This window comes from Silene latifolia, chromosome 2 (assembly GCF_048544455.1).
Source record: "Silene latifolia isolate original U9 population chromosome 2, ASM4854445v1, whole genome shotgun sequence".
NCBI classification, from domain to species: domain Eukaryota; kingdom Viridiplantae; phylum Streptophyta; class Magnoliopsida; order Caryophyllales; family Caryophyllaceae; genus Silene; species Silene latifolia.
This window is the reverse complement of record NC_133527.1, coordinates 49907797-49932303: the sequence shown is the minus strand read 5'-3', so window position 1 is coordinate 49932303 and position 24507 is coordinate 49907797. Positions and strand designations below refer to the sequence as shown.

General features: G+C 38.4%; 1 long non-coding RNA gene across 2 annotated transcripts in view; it reads right to left on the bottom strand.

Moving 5' to 3' along the window:
* Positions 1–1187: 1187 nt before the first annotated feature.
* Positions 1188–24507, bottom strand: part of LOC141629563 (uncharacterized) — a 41576-nt gene continuing 18256 nt past the window's right edge. The window contains exons 2-5 of one of the 2 annotated variants that reach the window (XR_012537312.1): positions 3236–3273; positions 2920–2988; positions 1666–1774; positions 1188–1451 (exon numbers count right to left, since the gene is read on the bottom strand). This is a non-coding gene — a long non-coding RNA (uncharacterized LOC141629563). The remainder of the gene's footprint in view (positions 1452–1665; positions 1775–2919; positions 2989–3235; positions 3274–24507) is intronic. The other variant, XR_012537313.1, reaches the window with a different exon arrangement.

Genomic DNA, 24507 nt, shown 5'->3' with positions numbered 1-24507 from the left:
GGTCGAACACAAGAAACGGGAATTAAGTTGTGAAATGCTATGAGAAGATTTCTATCAAGATCGATTTCGTTTTTGGGTTTGGTTGTTTGATGACTAACAAAAGCTATGATGTAAATTATATAATAAAAAGGAGTCTAGGGGGTCAGGTCACACATGCAAAGGTAAATATATAATTATGTTAAACTCGGTATTAAAAACATTGTCAATTGCTTAGGCTTAGAGACACCCACCTTACGGCATTAGTATCAACCATAGACCGGGTCCTAGAGAAACTTTCGTCCATGACTAGGTCGTCCTACTACACATGCTTTGTCTAATTCGATTCCGTGCCTCTCATCTTTTAGAATGAATGAACAAACTTAACCAATGGATAAGGCCTTAAACAAAGATTAAACATTATGGTGCAAACAAGTGATAGAAACAATTGAACAATATTATTATCAACCTATTTTAACATGTTATATACTTGATTTTGCATGGCTCCCCTAACCCTTAGACTAGGAAATTTAGCTACTCATATTAAAATGTAAATTATAAACTATATTGTAAGAAATGCTAAACATGATTGTGTGATTTATATAAACTAAATGATATAACATGTAATATAAATCATGCTAATGAAATGTAAATAAAGTACTAATAATAAACTATGCGTGAACTAAATAGAAATGTAAAATTGTGAACTAGAAATAGAAATACCTTAATAGAAAAGAACTTGTATGGAAGAAACAAATAGAACCAAATGCTTGAAATGTATTAAGAACCAAATGTTGATAACTACAAGCTTAACTTATATTGAAATCTCAAATGAAAACTATTGAGAGAATTATAATCACTAGTACAATTAATGCAATTGGCATCGGTTATAAACAGTGATTGGCATCGGTTCCCAACCGATGCCAATGCGGGCGATGCCAATGACATTTTTTTGAATTGGCATCGGTTCATGAACCGATGCCAATTTACACATATTGGCATCGGTTGTAACCGATGGCAATTTACACATATTGGCATCGGTTGTACCATAAGAACCGATGCCAATTTTTGCGTTAATGGCATCGGTTGTAACTTAGGAACCGATGTCAATCATCAATTACAACAATTAAAAAAAAATTGTGCCTAACCAATAAATAAATTATTGGCTATAGAAAATTTGACAATCATATCGCATTTTATTTTCTAAAAGCTATAGAAAATTCGACACTCTCTTTATAAATTGAGCAATCCAAATTTCATAACTTCAATACCAACAAATTCAAATCTAATACAACCATTCAACGAATTGTATCCAGCAACAAAATCACATACATATAAACCCTTAACTATTCGAGTATCTAGATCAACCGTTCACTACATCATATATAAACCTCAATAAGCTGCTTTGCTTGTGATGTTGTCATGCGTGTGTTCGGCCCCATGTATTGCAGCATCTGTTCTTCTGTGACACCCTCCTAAAGAATATTAACGGCATGCACACAACTTTAGAGAATAATCAAGTAAAAGAGACACACACATAAGAAACTAACAATGCTTGTATTTCTGCAGACCTCGTTCTTTTTTACTTAAAAACTTTGGGTTACTGAAATCATTTCAGTTTAGTCTCTTAGTACTTGCTTAGTCAGAACTACTACAATTATAAATACATAAACAATGAGCATTTATTACCCTAATGTAGTCTCTTAGTCAGAATGCTTCGCACATGCGCAAGATCACATCTACTTCTCCCGTGCTCTTGTTTGAGATTTAGGTTCATGCCAAACAATCACAATCACTACTAAGACACAGAAGGAAATATGTTAGCCCTTGTCATCAACCCCAACACAACAAAGTCGATGGTAAAGTTTCGACACATTAAATAACAAAAATCAATTTGAGTTTCCCAACAAAGCGTCCAGGTTTTTCCATACTAAAACACTAAAATCTTATAACTACTGACTCTTTTAATTACGCAAACATCCAACAAAAAATCAAATTTTACCCCACAAGAACAAGACTTCTCCAAGAACCCCGTAACTTGATACTCGACGAGTAGATAATAAGTATCATTTTTTGTAAAGAAGTTGATATAGAACTTCAAATCAACACCAACGGTCATCAGGCTTTATCAAAAGGCCAGGGAGTACTAGATGCTTCTAGTCAATACGGCTTAATTAACATATTACGGCTGGGTAAGGTTCAATAGATTATGTCATGTTAAGTCAATCTATCAAAGTAAATAAAATCTACTACAGTTCGATAAATCCATCTATATCAGGAATCAATATGACTTGGGAGTAAGAACCGTAACAAACTAAGTCCAAAGATTTTCAATTATGGAATGGAGCTGGAAGGCCTTAAAAATAAATCAATCAAGAACAAAAGAAGCGTATCATAGGCCTAACTTGCCAGACACAAACGTAGTTTCGTCAGTTCTGCCAATAGAAAAGGCGGACATGTCTTGTCTAGCGTGTTAGCGTAAACCTGACTATGTTGTTGGAATATCACAGGACTCCTAAAAACCATCACACTGGGAGCCTAATTAGTTGGTTTTGAGCAAGTGAGTCAAGTCCCAAAACCAACTTGAATAAGGAAAAAGGACATCAAAATATTTAACAAAAGGGAGCCTAATTAGGTTATCCTTTGGCTTCTTGGAGAAAATGTTCATAAACAGATACATGTAAATATAACATAAGCCACACTGCCACATATAAAAAAATGTCTCAACACTTCCGCCCCAAATAGCAAGTATTGTCTATTATTTAGATCAACAAGAGTACAAACAACAAATATCAGGACTGCCGCGTTAAAACTACAATTCTAATTTAGATATGATCATCACTCCTATGCTTTAGACAACTTGAACTCCTTAGAATTGCATAAAGTGACAATAATCTGTGGGAGAGGGAGTCTTTGCCTGATTTTAAATAACAAATAAAGTACCTGCTATACCATTGTCATCAAATCCAGTGATCAGAAGAGAAATTCCAAAGGGTCGTATACTCCTACATACTGATAAGAAGAAAAAAAAATATTTCTTAACAAGTAATAAAGTATAGGTCATTGATTAACGAAAACCAAAAGAGGTGATAACTATGTATTAAAAGACACCAAAGTGTGTTGTCTATATACAAGAGAAGAGCGGAAAGGTTAAGCCCTCATACTGTAACAATTAATCATAAATTTAATGTTCTAGTCAGATGTCATACTAATAATTATACTAAACAAACACAAACAAAAAAAGGGAAGAGAAAATTACCTATGATTGAAGATTACTCAGCACTTCAACATCAACAACTAAACAAATAATAAAAAAAAAATTCAAAAAAAATTAAGAGGTAGTAATTTCATACTCCTACATCAACAACTAAACAAATAATAAAAACAAATTCAAAAAAAATTAAGAGGTAGTAATTTCATACTCCTTACAAGGTTAGTCATATACCGAGATAATGTAATCAAAATCTAGAATCATATTCATATAAGACCATGGAATCAGTTCTAATCAAAATATCAAATACTCGGTAATATATTTTCTAGAAAGCAAAATCACGATCACCTTAAATTAACTAATGTAAGACGTTTCGGCATTTATTGGCAAGAAGGTAAATAGGGAGATGAACACATAGGAATTGTAGGGGTTGAAGAAGATATAAGGGGGAAGAGTAAAAGTCAGAGAAACCAATTAGTAGAAGTAATTAGTAGAAGTAATGGTGATCCCTTTGAGCGTTTCGAATTTGCAACATCACAATTAATTACTCCGTAGATTTTTCTTTACTTGTTGGTTTGACTAAGCGAGAAACGTGGTGAATGCTTTTCTATAAGGTATGCATCAAAGTTACACTGCCACGTGTACTCGTAAGTCTTGCCTTTTAATTATATTTATAGATTATATATTCTATAACAACCTAAACAGAAAGAACAAGTCATAATTAATATCAAATAACCAGCCAATATTTAACCAAGTTCAGTAATATAACGATAATTTAAACATGTTTGACGAAAGCACAATAGAGTGAAAGCATTGAGAAGTTATGCAGGTAGGAAGCGACGTCAAGGCAAAGTAAAGCGAAGCAAAGGGAAGGTGTAACACCCCCATTTATTCGGGAGCCTTTAGCTAGACATTTTCAAGTAAATGAGAGCGTTACCATCTCGGTTTCCCGAGGCAGTGAGTACAAATTAAAACGGAACCAAAGTACTTTATTAAAACTTAATAATCAACACTTTTATTACAACTTATTAAAACAACTTAACTAAATAAATTACAAACTCGCAGCGGAAATAAAAAGAACTGAGTGATAAAAGAACTAAGTGATCTAGACTTCATCTAAGGTTCCAAGTTTGGCTCTCATCCCAATGCTCCCAAGTCAGCCAATCTTTAGTACCTGTCAAATCTGCTCCCCATTATGGTTCATCACAGGTGTTCACGAATACACGGTCAACCACGAGGTTGAGTAGGATAAAATACATTAAAACAACCAATCTCTCACAACTGTCAATATTCCAATCTCAATTGTTCACATGTCACATCTCGACATAACCGTCCACGTTATCCACCAGAGACTAAGCCTGGGGCAGTCCAAATACTCACACACGTTATCCACCAGAGACTAAGCCTGGGGCCTTCCAATTAATCACACACGTTATCCACCAGAGACTAAGCCTGGGGCAGTCCAATTGATCACACACGTTATCCACCAGAGACTAAGCCTGGGGCAGTCCAATCACCACTCACATTATCCACCAGAGACTAAGCCTGGGGCAGTCCAATTCTCATAAACCGTTCCACAATATAATCGTATATAATATACACAACTCCAACAACCAACAATATTAATCACTCAATTAACTTAATTAAATAAGCAGTCACAAACCAAACATCCTTCCAATAATATCCATGTATTAAACACGGAAAACAGATATAGTTGAGTAGATTATCCTACCTTTTCAGCAATACTCCAATTTACGCAATCAACTAAAGTATTCTTCTGTAAATGCGTTTCACGAATCCGTCACCTAAACAAATAATGATTTGTCCAATATTAATTATTTATACTTTATTTATTATTCAATACCAATTATACTTTAATTATTTATTATTAATCATACCATTACGATATTCCAAAACCCGAGTCAACACCCCAAATAAACCCGCCTCTAAACCCGTCTGACAAGAACCTGACTCAACCCAACTCACAAAACCCGCAGTATAGCAATGCCCCACGTAATTCCCTTGTAAACACGTACAACTTTTTTTTAAAAACTCACACCACCCTCCCCTACAACACTACACGACAACCCATACACCCGACACCCTTCCCTACCACCAGCTCCACTGTAGACCACTACCACCTACAACCAGTCACGGCGCACGAAAACACCAACACCATCGACACAACGTAACTCAAACCCGTACCACACTAGATCACGCAACCCCAACTCAACAATACCCCTCAAACCACCACCACACTCACGGCAACCTCCGCCCCCCCACACCACCGTGGACCACCTAATCTTCACATCCCAGCCACGGTGGTTAATGCCCACGACAACCACCACACACGACTCAGCAGCAGCCCAATTAATAACAACAACAATCACGCAATCTCCCCTGTTTCTCGCTATTCCGACCACAACCACCACAAACCACCACCATCAACCACCAAGACACTTCCACCGTGATCTAACCAACCACCACGAACTAACCAAACCATACCCATCTCAAGTCAAGTCCGTTTAAGGGACCTATAGTTCGAATTAACGACAACGCCAACAACCCGTCCTGTTTTCGCGAAATACCATCAACCACCCCACAAACCACCACCTTTGACCACCCACAACCACCCAAGATGGTCGACTTACCCCCATGTAATCACCCAACCCAGGTCTAGGTCTGTCTCATCCAAGTACGGGTTCATAAACCATATAAAACGTGTAACTTGTGTATATCAACCACCCAACAAAAACCCCTTCAAACACCCGCTTCCAGCCGGTCATAAGTGGTCAACGGTGGGTCCGATCAACCTACGGTGTCTCACGGTCAAGGTCATGGTCTCGGGCCAGTCAGAGGCGGTCTAATTATCGAGTTATAATATGCTAAAGTGTATACATAAGATGGTATGAAATATTACCTTGAGTCGATTAATTGGTTTTGTTAATTCTTCTTCTTTCGGTCTCTTAAAGCTCCTCCTCTTTAATTTGTAATTAATTTCTCAGATTTAATAGGGTATTTATAGTGTAGGATTATATAAAATGCGAGGTCAATTAGGAAACTATATAAATTACCTTATTCTAATTAGTATAGGAATTATCATTATTATAATTACCATTATGTTATTATTATTACTCCCTCCGATCCAGACAGATGGTAACACTTACCTAAAATGGATGAACCACACCAATGGTAACATACCATATTTGGCATAAAAAAGGACTAAATTACCCTTACATCCACTACCTATTTACAACTTTATCATCCACCCATCCACTCACCAACTACTTATTTAATCCACCTAAACTCATGTGGCCCCAATCAAACTTTCCTACTTTACCCCTTACTTTTCCACCTTTTCTTAAATAACCACTTTTTCCCTATGTTACCATTTGTCTGGATCGGAGGAAGTATATATTATTAGTCTTACCATAACTAGGATTTCCTCACACAATACTTACTAATTTATTATTGCGACAACTTTATTATTATTATTAATATAATTATTATTACCTTTATATATTATTATTTCCATATTATATTATTATTAATTACCGATACAAATCCCGATCACACTCATACTAGATGAACCATAAAATTCGGCCCAAATAACAATGGCACACGGCCCAATGCTAAATATTAGCTAAACCCAATTCCCGACTTGAATTATTAATTTATTATTTAATTAACGTCTTACTTGTATTTATTATTAGAAATGTCTTTAATCAATTATTAATTTACATAAATTACTTTCATAAATTATTATCAAAATATGCGGTATTATAGTCTTCCCCCCTTAAAATGAACTTCGTCCCGAAGTTCGCCCACAAGTACTACCACAACACTTATAAACATTTACATAACTAAGCACCATCCAACACAATTGTCCATTTACGATTATCAATCATACCAATATCCTCACAAAGTATCACGATAATAACTCAAAACATTCGTAGTATTATATTCCTTCCCCCTAAAAATAAACTTCGTCCTCGAAGTTTGAAATAGCAAACAACAGGAACCACCAAATTATTGTTGTAATGCCACAAATAAAATAAAGAACACACATTGTAACACTAGTCAATTATTACTTCAAACACAACTCCAAGTAATGATTAAATGAATAACAAAACATTTGATTTTCTTCCAAATAGCAACCACATCATATAGGATATTCGAACTAATCATTACTTAAACTTAAACTTCTTACTTTAACTATCAACGACATTGCCAGACTTAATAATAATCTCTAACCAAATACGCATAATTGTTTAGTTAATCTTTTCATAATAATGATATTTAACTTAAACATGGATGCAACTAATATAAATATTTAGGCTTAGGGCAACACGTTCCGCATATCACTAGACATGTCATTCTACTTCACATAATTGACAACATCAAAATATAAATGTGCAAGAGATAAGAAACAAAACTTATACTTTTTTTTTCAAGGCTAAGAAAAACATGTTATAACTTCTAAAAATCATTAATACATAATAACATAATTACTTATTGAGAACATGTATTTTTTAGAAAATACAGAGAGTTAGTAAACCATGAGAAAAGAATCAAGTCAAAAACTCATAGGATCAATTTATAATGCATTTTACAAACTACTTGGTCGAAACATAAATTTTACAGCAATTGTCAGAAACTTAGGTCAATTTGTAAAAATCACCATAAATTGTCAAAATACTTCTGTACAACGTGGCTTATCAACTTAGAAACATACACGGGTCTATTAAACAGTGGAGTTGGAATTTTACCAAATCATTAAGTAGTTTTTAATTGGAAAATTTTACAAAAACATGGCGCGGAAGCAACACTGTACAGGAACATTTCGACCACTGTCCACTAAAATATTTATTTCTCCTAAACTGTATATTATTTGAACATGAGACTAGTGGCATATGAAAGCTAACTCACAAGAGTATCGAACATAAAAATGTCGGACAAGAATTTTAAACAGACATTAAATGGCAGCCAAAACAATCAAGGGTAAAAATCTTGTGAAATCAACCAAAATCGCATTCTTCACAATTCCACACAACAATTAATACTTCACATGTTTAATCATATGCAATCCTTCCAAATACATGCCAACATACTTCTTCATATCAACATTCTTAAAACAATGCTTAAAAAAAATCATATCACACCCCTCCTCCGTAAAATAAGGTTACGCCCCCGTAACCGCAACCATTAATGACAAAAATACACAACCAAGACAAACAAAATTCCTAAGAGAAATATACTATATTCATTTTAAATTACCCCACACTCTCAAGTATTCTCTCAAGGTTCCCGGTTCAAAACTGGAAGGGCCAAGGTACATGATACGTGCATATTCTATACACTTTATCTGCGGTTTTGGCACGTATTTCCATGCATAATTGTTAGACTTAAGGCTACTATTTCTCCCGAAACGGTTTACTTTGCATTTTCTATGATTTATTGTAGGAATGAGTGGAAGTAAGCTAAATCAAGCCTAATTCGTCTTCCGGAGGAAACTTCAAGGAAGCCCATAAGAAGGAGATTCAGATTCACCCACTTTGGGATGCGTGCAAAGGAGTGAAGAGCTGATTTGAAGGAACAAAAGAGCCACTGCACAGCATCACCAGTCGATCGACCTCTCCCACCAGTCGATCGACCGTTGAAATCAAGCAGAAGCTACTGGGCTGCTACAACTAGTCGATCGACCACGCTGACCGGTCGATCGACCAGTTTTCGAGCTGATACTTATTTCTTCGTGTTAGACTTTTAAAAGCCCATCTTGTAATTTACTTTCGGTATCTTTTTATCAGTAGAACGCAGCAATAATTAGGTTATGCATTCATTATTGAAAGAACTCAGTTTTTAGATCTAGCTTTGGGTGACGGAAAACCTCGAATTCGATACTTTTGTTCTTTAATTCAATTAGTAAGTTTTTATGCAATTCCTTTCTTCTATTAATTCTTGTTATTTCAATTCTTGTTTTACCAATTTAATTCCAGAAATTCATCTCTTGTCTTTTGTCTTTTATTTAAATTCAATTATGTCAAATTTATTCTTTGCTATCAATTTCGAAGTTAGTATAGTTTTGATTATGCGTAGGTAATTTCTTTGATTGGGAACGAGGTGAGCCATGGCATAAATTAGGATTGTTGTGTAGTATGAGTTCTTCCGTATTGGTCTTGTTGTCTTTTGATAAATCTCTTTACTAGATTGAAAGATTAGTAATTTGAATTATCGTTAGATTTGGAATTTCTCTTGAGCGAAAGCTTTGAGAAATTCTAGGGAATTAGTAGACCGTGAGGTTATTTGAACTTTGATCGAAAGGCTAGCTTATTTTCCCTGAGACCGTATTATAAGACCTCTGCTACCTTAGTGACCTGACATTTGCCATGGTGAACCGAAGTTCCCAGTCTTCTCTTTATCCTGTTGATAAATTTCATTTTAACAATTAGCCAATTAGTCAACCAATCTCAAAACCCCCAATTAATTGTTACTTTTATAGACTGAAAAATAGCAAACAAAATCAACCTTGTCTCTCTGTGGTTCGACCCTTACTATCACTAGCTATAGTTTTAGTTTGGAATTATAAATTTAATTTTGATACAAAACGACGGTATCAAATTTTGGCGCCGTTGCCGGGGAGAAGGTGTAATTCTGTTTGCTTTATTTTAGTTTATTTTTCTTGTCTCAAGGAACTTTGGTTCCTTGAGGCCGTTGCTTACCTTTGCTTCTAGTTTTGCTTTTGCACAGTTAGAAGACCGGTTTTTGAGAGGAAGACTTGAGTACTCTCATTTTGGCAATTATGGCTACAATATATGATAATCTACAGCCAAAGGAACACCATATTCCAAAGGGACACCAGTTACCTACCCCTACTACTGGTAACTTCGAGTTTCGTTCTTCTTATATCGATTTAGTGGAGCGAAATCAGTTTGCTGGTCTACCAGATGAGGACCCCTTGAAGCATATGGAGATTTTCACAGACTACTGCTGTTCTATACCTATACCAGCTGGGGTGACTCAGGATGAAGTAAAGGGGTTGATGTTCTTATACTCCCTGAAGGATTCAGCGCGAGATTGGTACCGCTACCTTGATAGGGTAGCAACTGGAGTCACGGACTGGACATCTCTAGCATTAGCCTTCTACAAGAAGTACTTCCCACTTTCAAAGACTGACGCCTTGAGAAGTACAATCACAAGTTTCAAAGAAGGAGTGATGAGGATTTTTGCGAAGCATGGGGACGTTTCAAAAGTTTGGTCCGAGCTGTCCCTCACCATGGTTTCCAGCAATGGTATCTTTGCAACCTATTTTATAATGCTCTATATGATGATTACAAGGTCATCCTGGATGCAGCTGCTAATGGTAGGTTCCAAAACAATACCGGTCAAAGTAAAGGTTGGAACACTATTGAGGAGATGGCAGTCCATAAAGCTGAGTTTGGAAGTTCACGTGGGAAGTCACGAAAGCAAAGTGATGAAATGAGTGCCGTTGTGACACTTATAACTTCTATTACTACCCGTCTAGAGAAGCTCGAGATTTCTGAAGCTTCCAAGGAGAAAGTTGAAATACCTGTTCAAAACTCAGACGAGATCGAGAAGTTGAGAGAAATGGTCCAACTCCTTTTGGTTCAAGTGGCGAATATGGAAGCAGCCGGGATTGAGTCCTCAAGGAATTTTGTGAAGCAATTGGAGAATATAGAGGCTAAGCAAGCCGCTAATTCTTCAAGCAAATGTGAAGGGCCGATTGAAACGATTAATGCCATTAATCTCAGGAGTGGACTCTCTTATGAAAGTCCCGACAAGCCAAAGGAAGACTCAGGAAATGATGAAGAAGCTCGTTTAAATTCTGGTGCAAAAACGAGCTCAATTGCCAGTACTTCTGGTCGATCGACCAACATAGTCAGTCGATCGACTGAAGCGTCAGATAAAATAGTTTCGACCAGAACTATTCACACCAAAGATGATCGATCGATCGACCAACATTCTCAGTCGATCGACTGAGTCACCTGACGACATCAATTCTGAACAGGAACTGTTCACGCCCAGCCAAGTTGGTCGATTGACCACTAATATCAGTCGATCGACTGACCTCCCAGTACAGGATGCAAATCCGTCAACTAGTTTGCATGATTCTTCACTCAATGATGATTTGACGGGGGTTTTAAACCTACGGAAGCCGAAGGTTACCGATCTTACCGGTGTTGCGATCCCGTATCCGGAGCGTTTGAAGGCTACTAAGCTGGAGCGTAAGTTTGGTAAGTTTCTGGAGATGGTCCAGAATCTCGAGGTAACGGTTCCTTTCACTGATTTAATTACCCAGGTACCCTCTTACGCTAAATTTATGAAAGATATTCTAAATCGTAAGAGAAATTTTCGTGATGATGGTAATGTTGCTTTTGTGGAAGAGTGTAATGCTCTTTCGCAAATTAATGTGCCACCTAAATTAAAAGACCCGGGTAGTTTTTCAATTCCTTGCACTATAGGTAACCACGTAATTGGAAAGGCCCTTTGTGACTTAGGGGCCGTGTCGGTGTCATGCCCTATTACGTTTGCGAAAGGTTAAATATTGGTAGACTTAAGGTGACCGATATTACCGTTCAAATGGCAAATAGATCGACTCGGAGACCTATAGGTGTTTTAGAGGATGTACCCGTTCGAGTGGGTAAGTTTTTTATTCTTGTCGATTTCGTTGTTTTGGACATTGCGAGAGGAGGATCGGATACCTATTATTTTAGGCAGACCGTTTTTACATACAAACTGGGGCTGTAATAGATGTCAAACGCGGAACCATCACCTTAGAGGTAGGGGATGACACCATTGAGTTCGATCTTACTCACAAGGCGATCGAACTCGTCGATGAGGATACGTGTTATTTCATTGATATTGTTGTGGCTGTTACTTGTAATTGGAGGGAATCCTTAGCCAAGGATCCCTTAGCTGATCTAACCCGTTTAGATGAGTGTTCAGGTATTACAGTGGAGAATGCTGAGGAGCCAGATGCTTTGGTAGCCTCAATGGAGAGCTACGAGCTCAATGAGAAAGAAGATGAGATGCTTTTAAGCTTGGCCAACGAAAACTTGGTCAACACTTGCTACACCATTGAAGCTGATTCTGTCTATGCTGTAGAGGTAAAGGTGCCAGAGCGTAAGCCACTTCCTCCTAATCTTAAGTATGTTTTTCTAGATGATACGGAGCAAGACCCAGCCTATTGTTAGCTCTAAGCTTAATGATGACCGGTTGTATGCGCTTTGATGTGTGTGCTTAAAAAAACAGGGAAGGCTTTGGGTTACTCTTTGGATGACATTAAGGGCATCAGCCCCGATGTTTGTATGCACAGGATAGAGTTGGAAGAAGGCCACAAGCCTTACGACATGTGGTCAACGCAAGTTGAACCCGAAGATGCGAGGAAGTTGTTATGGCCGAGGTGATGAAACTACTCGATGCGGGTATTATTTATACGATTAGCAACTCCAAGTGGGTTAGCCCGATTCAGGTAGTCCCGAAGAAAGGAGGGACTACCGTGGTTAAAAATGAGAAAAATGAATTAATACCAACTCGAGTAGTGACAGGGTGGCGGATGTGCATTGATTATAGACAGTTAAATGCCGCCACCAAGAAAGACCACTTCCCCCTCCCTTTTGTTGACCAAATGACTGAAAGACTTGCTTCTAACAAATTTTTCTATTTTCTAGACGGATATTCAGGGTTCTTTCAGATCCCTATTCATCCGGACAATCAGAGTAAGACCACTTTTACTGTCCACTGGGGTGTTTTTGCATATCGTAGAATGCCTTTCGGATTGTGTAACGCCCGCTACCTTTCGAGGTGCATGATGGGGATTTTTCTCGATTATATAGAGAATATTATGGAAGTATTCATGGATGATTTCTCGGTTTATGGTAGTGACTTTGATCGTTGTTTAGCTAACCTTGATAAAGTCATGCAGCGTTGTATAGATGTTAATCTTGTTTTAAACCGGGAAAAGTGTCAGTTTATGGTCAATGAGGGAATTGTGTTAGGGCATCGATTTCGATAAAGGTATACATGTTGATAAGGCAAAGGTGCGGTGATTGAGCAATTACCTCCTCCCGTGAATGTTAAAGGAGTGAGGAGTTTCCTTGGTCACGCTGGTTTTTACCGGCGTTTCATTAAGGATTTTTCAAAAATTGCTAAACCACTTACACAATTGCTCCTTAAGGATCTTTGTCTTTGAATTTTGATGAGTGCCTTGTCGCTTTTAACAGGTTAAAGGAGGCCCTAGTTTCTGCGCCAATCATTCAGCGCTTTGATTGGGACCTCCCATTTGAGATCATGTGTGATGCCGATGCGATTATGCGATCGGTGCGATTCTGGGACAAGAAAAGAATAAAGCTTTGAATGCCATATACTATGCGAGCCGAACTCTGGATGAGGCTCAAGTCAATTATTTTACCACTGAGAAGGAGTTTCTAGCTGTAGTTTTTGCCTTAGACAAATTTCGGTCTTATTTGTTAGGTTCTAAGGTTATTGTTTATACTGACCATGCAGCGTTGAAGACTCTCTTTATTAAGAAAGATGCGAAGCCGAGGCTTTTGAGGTGGATACTCCTTTTGCAGGAGTTTGATTTGGAGATCAAAGATAAGAAAGGAGCAGAGAATGTGGTAGCTGACCACCTATCTCGTCTGCGGTGATGAGTAAAGGGAGGATTCGTTACCTATTAATGATTCTTTTCCGATGAGAGTCTCGTTAGCTATTACTACTTCAGGGTCTTATCCACCTCCGTGGTTTCTGATTTTGCTAACTTTCTTTGTGATAGGTAGGATACCACCCGAGCTTTCATGGCAGCAGAAGAAGCGGTTTGCCTATGATGCTAGACAATATTTTTGGGATGATCCTTATGTTTTCAAGGAATGCGCAGACGGTCTCATCCGGAGATGCGTACCTCAGTGGGAGGTGAAGGATATCCTAGAGGCTTGCCACTCTTCTGCTTATGGTGGTCATCACGGTCCATCCAGGACTGTAGCTAAGGTACTCCAATCTGGTTTCTATTGGCCAACTTTGCATGCAGATTGTCGCAATTTTGTTGCTGAGTGCGATGCTTGTCAAAGATCGGGGAATATTTCCAAAAGACATGAGATGCCACAGGTAGGCATTCTTGAGGTTGAGATTTTCGATGTCTGGGGCATTGATTATCAAGGACCTTTTCCGAAAGCGATCAAGGTAATAAATATATCCTCGTAGTTTGTAGATTATGTATCCAAATGGGTGGAAGCTATTGCTACTCCCCATTGCGATGCAAAGGCCGTGATTAAACTGTTTAAAAAGATTATTTTCCCTCGTTTTGGTGTCCCTCGGGTTGTCATTAGCGATGGGGGAATGCATTTTAAAGAGAAACAACTTAGTGCTTTATTGACTAAATTCGGTGTCCAACATCGTAGAGGTTTGGGGTATCATCCCCAAACTAGTGGTCAGGTTGAGGTTTCTAACAGAGAATTGAAAGAAGCCTTAGCTAAAGTTGTTTCTAAATCACGGAAATATTGGAGTCTTAAGTTAGATGATGTCTTATGGGCTTATAGAACTGCGTTTAAGACGCCAATCGGAATGTCACCATACCGATTGATTTATGGTAAGACATGTCATTTACCTGTTGAGTTAGAGCGTAAGTCTTGGTGGGCTATTTGTGATTTGAATTTGGATCCTAACCTCTCTCGTGAGAAACGCATGACACAGCTGAATGAGCTAGAGGAATTTAGGCTGCTGGCCTATGACAATGCAAGGATCTACAAGGAGAAAACAAAGCGCTGGCACGACAAGAGAATCATCAAGCGCGAGTTCCATATTGGCGATAAAGTACTTCTTTTTAATGCTCGTATCCGTCTATTTCCTGGTAAGCTGAAATCCAGGTGGACCGGCCCCTATACGGTCACAGCAGTCACAAAGTTCGGATCAGTTGAATTGGAGACCTCTGCTGGAGAAAGGTTCAAGGTTAATGGCCAATATGTGAAGCACTATCATGGATCAGATGCATATGTTGGGAAAGTCGAGGTATTGTACTTCGACCCGTTATCGGATGATGCAGAGTGAGGTAAAAAGGTCGTGCGGGACCTCTTAAACCAGCGCTAACTGGGAGGCAACCCAGGTTGTAATTATTTGTAATTTAGGAATTTTATTTTGTTATTTCATTTAATTTGCATTTTTGAGTTTTTTGTTTTTTGTTTTCTTTAATTTCTTTTATTTTGCAATTTCTTGGTATGGGAATATGCGCACCTTTGATAATTTTTGCAGGTATTTATTTTATGCAAAGTGCGTAGGTGGAATGCTGGATTTTTGTGAGAGGAAGACAGGAAGTTATGATGGCAAAATGAATTTCTGACGAATTAAAGTCCAATTGCCAGCTCTAGCAGTCGATCGACTAAGTGGTGCAGTCGATCGACTGAAGCGGGAAAACCAGAAGTTACTGTGCAGGGATATTAGTCGATCGACTGGGTCAATGAGTCGATCGACCAATACACGAGACTCCAGAAGCTGTTAAATGACAGACCGGTCGATCGACCGAGTAAAGTGGTCGATCGACTACTCCGCGGGATCAGATTACAACTAAAAGGGAAGTTTTTCACTCATTCACTCATTCATATTCATAACATCAAAAATCCTAAGCAAACCCTAGCCTTTCCCCTTTTCCGCGATTTCATCTGCAATCCCCTCTCAATCTTGATTTCTCTTGCTTAATCCTGTAATGTCTCGTCAAAAGGTATGCTCTAATCTCATTTCCATCCTCTATTTTCGACTTTTACTGAAGTATCTTGCCCAATTTTCGAGCATTGTCCCCTTGAGACGGAAAAATCGATTTGGGGATGATTGATTTAGGGGTTGATTTCTTGTTGCTTTTATGCTTTAATTGCTTATATTACCCTTTCCCCCTTGATTTTCGAGATGATCTAGCAACTAGGAGGTGATAATGCCGTCTTTCCCCAAATTTCGAAACCCTAAATCGATTTTCAAATTCTGATTTTGTTCGGGTTTCCGTAAGTTGACTTTGTTAGGGGATTCTCGTTGCTAATGAGTTGTTTGCAGGTAACAAAGATGACGAAAGGAAAGGAGCACATGTACGAGGGACAATCGAGCCAAGGAGCTCCCAAGCGGCCACGAGGACCGCCACTGCTGATAGAGGCTACCACGGATAGTCTACCTGACTATCCGCAGGTTATCTTTGCTAATTCTACGCAACGTGCTAAGTTTTCTCTTTTTGTTTCGAAAATGAAAGTTACAGCTACCCGATTTCTCCATAAAGATACTTTGGAGAAATTAGGCTGTTATGAGTCGGTTGTGTCCCTGCTAAATGGGACGGGTATGACAGGTTTAGTGGACATGGCTGAGTTCACGTATTATATTTTGACCCTTGAATTCTTTTCGTCTTATGCTTTTGACTCGAAAGCTTTTCAGGAAAATAAGACTAACCCTTGCATTTCCTTCCGGCTATTCAATGTCAATTACTCTCTGACATTAGCTGATTTTGCCGGTTTTCTGGGTCTTTATTTCGAGGGCAGAACCTCGGACACCTCTGACATTCATCGAGTCATGTGGTCTTGCATTAGTGACTTTTACGGGTCTAAGAGGACGGGCACTTCCGTCCACTTGCCCCCTCTTCGTTATTTTCTACGGCTAATGGGTAATACCATTTTTGTAACACCCCGTAATTTCGGACCGTTAATATATTGCGAAAGTAATTTATTAATCAAGTTGAATTTAATATTAACGTATTTGAAGTAAAAAATAATTCAAAGAAATATAATTTTATTATATTTTGAAGTAAAGTATTTATTTTGATAGTTTCGAAACGTTTAAAAATAGTTTAAACCGTGTAAAAATCTTTTAATTCGATTTAAGGGCATATCGGGAGGAAAATGACAATTCTATTGAAAATTGGGCAAACAATTTTGGAAATGGGTCGTATGAGTATTCAATTTTCTTGTAATCCCGTGTTTAAGAACTTTGGTCTTGTCGGAATTTGCATTTGACAAGCGGTTCTAATTATTATCGAATCGAGCCAAAACCGACTCGTAAAATCCCGACTAAACCCGCTCCCTTCCTTTCCTCCTTTCCTTTCCCGCGGACACCCCCTTCCCCTTTCTTTTTTTCTGATTTTTTCTTACCAACTTCATCTTCCTCTATCTTCTAAAGCATTCCATCACCAAAACACCATTAAAACTTAAAAATTCAAGCTATTTTCGCCATAACTTCCTCATTTCTTGTCGGATTTTCACATAATTTATATTTCCGGAATCCTCTCTTCGAGATCTACATCCTGGTATAGTTTAATTTCAGTTTTCTTGATGTCGTTTTAAGACGATTTTCGGTATAATTTCGGTTTTTATGCTTATTATTGTGTTTTTATTGTTTAATTAGGTGAAGAATTGGAGGACGAGTTTGGGGACTCGTATATTGTCGAAGATAGTGGCTAGTTGCTTGTTAGGGTTTGGTTTTCAAGGTGCTAATTTTTCATTTTCTAGCTTAAGGTAACATATTTCGAGTTACTCGACGAATAATCGTCACATTCTTTGTTGTTTTTGTATGTTTTTGTGATTTTTATTTAAGTAGTTAATTTCACATAATAAAATGGGTTGCATGCATGTCTTTTGTTAGTTTTAGTACTCATATTAGTATAAAAATGGAATGGGAACGATTAAGTAATGCTTAAAACGGAATTAAAATGAACAAAAACGGAAAAATGGAGGTGTAGGGGTGGCGGCAGCAGGCCCGGCAGGCCCACGGCTGGCCCGGGTCAGCCCATTGCTTGTTTCGCGGTTTTTCATGCAATATTTGTCATTTCGGGTTCATTAATGTTATAGTTAGAATAAGTAACATATGGTTAAACCTTTGAAATGAATAATGATTAGTAGTAAAAATTATGTTAATGGTAAAAATTATGTTTATAGTGGTAGTTGCACATGTTAGGGTAGATTATAAAAGGAAATTGTAATGATTAGGCTCAAAATGATTTTTTTAGCGATAATTGTAATGTTTTGATGATTGTGGCGAAAACTGAGCCTTAGTCCCTTTGACTGATTCGATGTCAGTTAATTGAGTGATTGGTCAGCCGCAATTTAACCCGCACTGCCGCAGTAGGTGGGGTTGCGGGTAAAAATTCGGTTGGATGAAATTTTATATGAATTGGATAATCGGCCTTTTTCTTGTTTTAGGCCATTTATCAAGTTTTTAGTTCACATGTATAGTTGGTTGAATTTAATAGTTTCTTATATTGTAGAAACGGCCCTAGATTCCCTAAAGCCTTTAATATTGTTAATATTGCTAGAAATGGTATTGGTATTAAATACTTTCTTGCAGGTTGTTGTGTTTGTCATAGATAGGTCTTTATAGTCTTTGACGAGTATATATTTTGAAGGGACATATGTCTCCCTCTTTTTCTTTGGTTTGTATCACTTTATTCTCGTAGCTTTAGCATAGTTATGTAAATTAGTTGTTAGCATTTGCAGGTTTTGGCATCCTCCTCTTGGAAATGTTTGTGAATGGTTTAGAAAAGTTTTGAAAATTACAGGTTTTTGTCTAGTTGAACCAATTACAAACATATCCTGTCAGTTTTTCTGTAGAATTTATGCCTTTATCTTTTGCTAAAATTGAGGGTGTCACAATTTTGGCCGTAAAGAGTCTAATAATGTGAATAATATTGAATTGTCAATCTTAGCGGGCTATCTGAACATTGACAGTCGGGTAGCCCGTATTTATAACATCGCCTACTTGACTGCCGCTCACTTTCAGACTGTAAGTGAGTGCACTTTGACCACCATTGCTTGTGGCGGGTTGGTGACACGTATCGCCAACCGCCTTGTTTTACTTTTCCCTCGAGAGGAGGCCCCCATTGACCCTGACCTACGCTTCATGGACCTTCCTTACGCGAGGGCTGTCTATTGGGTCGATAGACAGATGCGGTGGAAGATTGATTCTTTCATCTGTGACCGCATCCCTGTCACTGGCTACCCCCTATCCTGCCCCTTACCACTGTTGAGGGGGCAGCTCGGCCGCCCTTGCCTAGTTACAGGCTTCCTCTAGTGGCGGCCACTGCTACTGCTAGCACTTCGAGGAGAGCTCGTGCCTCCACTGGACAGGCACCCTCTTCCTCCACTCCTGCTCCGACTGGCTACCCGGCCACTTTTCGACCACCTACTCCTTTGGTTGTCCCTCCGGTCATGGACCAGAGGGCAATGTCACGTGTCTTGGGTGATTTGTGCAGGAGCTTTGACCAGCACAGGCTAGACACGGCTCTAGCCCTGTAATACTCCGTATTTTTAATAATAATTTATAAGAATAATTTATATAATTTAATGAGTAATTAAATGACATTTCTACTACTAAATACAAGTAAGACGTTAATTAAATAATAAATTAATAATTCAAGTCAGGATTGGGTTTGGCTAGTATTTGTGCTTTGGGCTTAGTTGGTAATCGAGTGTTGGACTATGTGGTATTATTATATGGGCCGAACTTATTTAATTGGTATTAGTGTAATCGGAATTTATATCGGGAATTAATAATAATATATCAAGGTAATTATGATTATAATAATAAATAATAAAGTTATGGCAATAATAAATTAGTAAGTATTATATGAGGAAATCATAGTTATGGTAGGATTAATAGTATATGATAAATAATAATGATATAATTATAATGACAATTCCTACTACTAATTAGAATAAGGAAAGTTACATGGTTTCCTAATTGGCCTCGTATTCTCTAAATCTTACACTATAAATACCACCTTAAATCTGATAAATAAATTACAAATAAAAAGAAGAAGCTTTAGGAGGCGGAAAGAAAGAAGAATTAACAAAATCAATTGGTCGACTTGAGGTAATTAACTCAGCTTAAAGCGGTTTATATTCTTTTCATGCAAGCAACTTTAGATCGATAGTATGACTTATATAGACCACCATAGGACTCGGGAATTGAACCTATAGCGGCATTGGACTGCGAAGTTTATAACCTGACCATTGTTGACCGTCATTGACCGTGGTAGGGTGGCGTTTAGGGCGGCTAAAGGTGGCTGGTCAGGGGAGTTATACGGGTTGGTTGTGGGTGATTAGAATGAGTAATTGAACCCCTAATTGACCTCGACTTGACCTGGGTATAGAGGGGTTGTGATGGGGGGAGGTGGTCGGTCCTTTTGGTGGTGGCGGAATGGTGGCAGGTGGCGGTTTATGGCGGTGGTGGCGAAAACAGGGGAGTGACTCGTGTTTTGGGCAGGCTGTTTCAAGGGGGTTTTTAGTGGTTGTAAGAGGCCTGGATTGGGGTGGTTTTGGGTTGTTTTTGTCGAGGGTAGATTGGTGAGTTGATTAGTGGTTGTAGGTGGCGGTGAAGGTGGTGTTAGGTAGTGGTTTTGGGACGGGTTTTATGGGGTGTCAGGTGAGTGTTGCGGTTGGTGTCGTGTGATAGGGCGTGGGTTTGTGGGTTGTTGGTGGTGGTTTAGCTGGTGGTTAAGGGCGAGTTGGATGCGTGGGGTTGCAGGCTAGGGGTGTCGAGGTTGGGTGGTGGCTGTGGTGGCTTGTGGTGTCGGGTTTGGTGGGTTTTAAGAGAGGTGTTGGCCATGGTTTATAAACCGTGTTAGGGTGGTGTGTGTTTGTTTTTGTGACGGGTTTTAATTATTTAATTAGCTCGGGTGAGTCGGGTTCGTAGTTAAATCGGGTTTTTAGTTATCATAAACCTTTAATAACTATAATAAATAATTAATTTGAATAATTAAATAAAAGGAATAAATAAATAAATAAAGTTAGTAATTATAATTGTTGTAATTGTTATTATTATATAGGTGACGGAAATTGTGAAGAATTATAATCGGATTGGATTTGCTTTATTTATTTGGATTGCGTAATTGGAATTGCTTGCCAGGTAGGGATAATCCTACTCAACTCGACTTTTAATTATCTATGTTTTGTATGGTGAATTACTTACGTTAAAGTGGAATTGTTCATATGTTGAAAAGGGAGAATTATATTGTTTTTGTTGGTTGATATAATTGTAATTGTTGGAAGGGAGATTCATATTGTATATGTTGGTTGATAATATCGTAAAGGTTGGAAGGGTGACTTATGTTGATTTGTGTCGGTTATATTGATGAGGTGAATTGGATTGTATCGTTGATTGGAATGTGGTTATTGTGAAAAGCTGTGCGACAGTCAGTTGTACGTTGTTGAGGGAGTTTGTACACTGGGGTGTTGGTAATATGTACGTTGTGAGGGAGGGGTACTATTACATATTGCGGTACGTTGTTAAGGGAGGGGTACCAAAGTAATGTGAGCACGTTGTTAAGGGAGTTGTGCTAAGTAAAGGAAAGGAGCACGTTGTCAGGGGGTTGTGCAATGAAAGTGAATTGAAATGGATTGATAATTGTATGTTCTTGTTGTTTAGTTTTATTCCTACTCAACCTCGCGGTTGTTGTGTGTATTCGTGAACACTGCGGTGAACCGTTTTATGGGGAGCAGATTTGACAGGTACCAAAGATTAGCTGACTTGGGAGCATTGGGATGAGAGCCAAACTTGGAACCTTAGAAGAAGTCTAGATCACATATATAGTTATATCACTTTATTTATTTCTGCTGCGAGTTGTAAATATTTATACTAAGTTTTAGTTGGATAATTTGTAATAAACATGTATTCACTAAAGTTTTAATTTAAAGTACTTTGGTATTGTTGTACTTTGTTATTCACTACCTCGGGAAACCGAGATGGTAACAATCCTAGTTATTTGGGAATGTCTAGCTAAAGGCTCCTGAATAAATGGGGGTGTTACAAGCCCTCTACCCAGTTTACGAGGAGTTAGCCCGGGGAGGGATGCTCCCACAGGGTGACTGGACTAACCCTTCTTACTTTGTCCCTCTTGTGGGCGGCTACCCTCAGCCTGCCAGGAGACCCCCTCCCACTACTACTGCTGGTGCCTCCACTTCCAGGAGAGCCACTGCCGCTGCTGCTGAGGCGGACGAGGAGGGCGACTCGGGGTCCGGAGAGGACAGTGATTCTGATTACGATGGTGGAGATTAGATGCTGGTGACCTCCCCGTTTTTGGCTGGTTTGGGGAGGTCGTATTTTGTGAGTTCCTTCCTTTCTTTATTAGCTTCCTTTTATTTTATTATGCTTTTATTCTCCCATTTTTCTGCTGGTGATTTGCTGCTGAGCACAATGAGGGCATTGTGCGTTTTGGTTTGGGGAGGGTATTTGCATATGCCTTTTGTTTTGCATCTGCATTTGTTTTTTTTATTGCATTTCCGTCACATGTTTATTGCATTTTAGTTTGCATTTGTTTTTCAATTCAAGAAAAAAAAAACAAAGAAAAAAAATAGAAAATGTCATAAAAAAAATCAAAAATATCACGTTTACTTTTGCATATAGTTGAGTCGGATTGGAGTTTTAAATGATGATTTTGCACTATTAGTCAAATATGCCATTCCTTGCCCTTTTCACAGCTGTTTAGCAAAGAATTATAAGTGATTTCTCAAATTTTGTTATGGAATTCATTTCGGGTAATTAGACTTGACTCATTACTTTTGGCAAACTACTTATACTTTCTGAGATATAGAGCCTATAACTGGTGACATTCATGACCGGTTAATTTAGGATTGAGAGTAGTACTCCCTTCATTTCATGTTTTGCACGTGTATGAGTTTTGATTGCTTATTGCCTATACGCATTGGTTTGTGGTTGGTATTGCATGTTTTGAGAACTATTGCATCCTCCCCCTTTCTCCTTTTACCCCATTAACTCCACTATAAGCCATAACTGCCAGTTGCCCTCAACTACATCCCATACTTAGCCTACCATTGTGCCAAGCTAGGAAGTAGTAGAGGAATTTTTGTCGGATTAGAAGCGATTTTGGTTCGTTTGTACTGATGGAGTGAGTATTGATGAGAAGTGAAGGGGTTGTGTCTTTTTGAAGGGAAAGAAAGAAATTTAGAAGAAATGAAAAAAAAAGGAATTGTGTTTACCTGGCAGAGAGCTCTGGTTGTGTAAGGGTGGTCGATCGACTGCCATCACTGGTCGATCGACCACCAGTTCAGAAGATGAAAAAAAAAATGAAAATGAAAGAAAAGAAAAAGATTAAGACAGAAAGAAAAAAAAAGAGGAGTTTTGAAAATAATAAGGTTTTGGTTGAATAAGAACGCGCCTCATATGCTTATTTCATGAATTGGAGGCGTTTGTCTTGGGATTTTGTGATGCCTAGTCTTTTAAAGGCATGGTTTATATGTTGAGTTGGAGGAAGGGATACGGTTTCTGATGGTTGTATAGGTACTAGCTTGGCTCTTACCTTCACTTTTTCCATAATTGTTTTGCCCTTCTTTTTTCCCACTTAACCTCACATATCCAAATCTTGCAATAGTTCGGCATGTAATAGTCTTTGACGGTGGTTATGCGTATGTACGGTAGCTAGAATCATTAGTCATGCTAGTCAAGCATACATGTTTTGTCGGTCGCAGTCTAGGTGAGAGACTGTATTTTTCTTTCCTCTCTTTTACATTTAATCTTACCATTTGCTTTGCCGAGGGAAGAGTGACCCGGGAGAGTCCGAATGTAAAACAATTTGCATATCCTGATCCGCAAAGGTCGTATTTTACAATCGATCTGTATCAAGAGTGGTTTCCCCGACTAGAGAGTAACTTAACTGATAAAACGAATCCGCATTCGAGCATGACCATGCATTTCGATTCTGACTCCTCGAGTGGCCCCGAGAAATATCGAGTACACGATAAAGGCTGAATATTTCCTTCAACTCGACCCCCGCCGATATAAGCACAAACATGAAATGACCAGGAAAAAATCTACTTGGCCCCTGTTACGGATGACCGTGAGAAAGAAACCAAAGTCACCCAAAATCTGCCTTAATCTCAAGAGACAGTCGATAGTCAAAAGAATCGACTCTTAGGATCACCATGGAGGTCCTATCCACGACCTGGCACCGAATATTATAAAACATTTAGGACTCCACGTCGTTGTCACAATTGTGTACTACGAGATATCCGTATAACTCGCCTCTGTGATTGGTCAGTCAACCGTTTGACTTATGGCTCGTTGAACCCACCATCAACCAACGTCACAAAATAATTGCCAGAGTTATCAGCTCACGTGGGCAATTAAGGACCATAATATAATGTTTGTTCAGTTCACTTTGTGGTGTTCAAAAATTGTCGTACAATTCCACATGAAAAACAAAATATATAAATATCAAAACGATGATGTCGTATAGAGTACAAAAGAGAATGAATCTAATCCATAAAAGAGTACTACAACTCAGGAACACGTTTAATTCCCATGGAATTAACATGCCCTTCATGCTTATC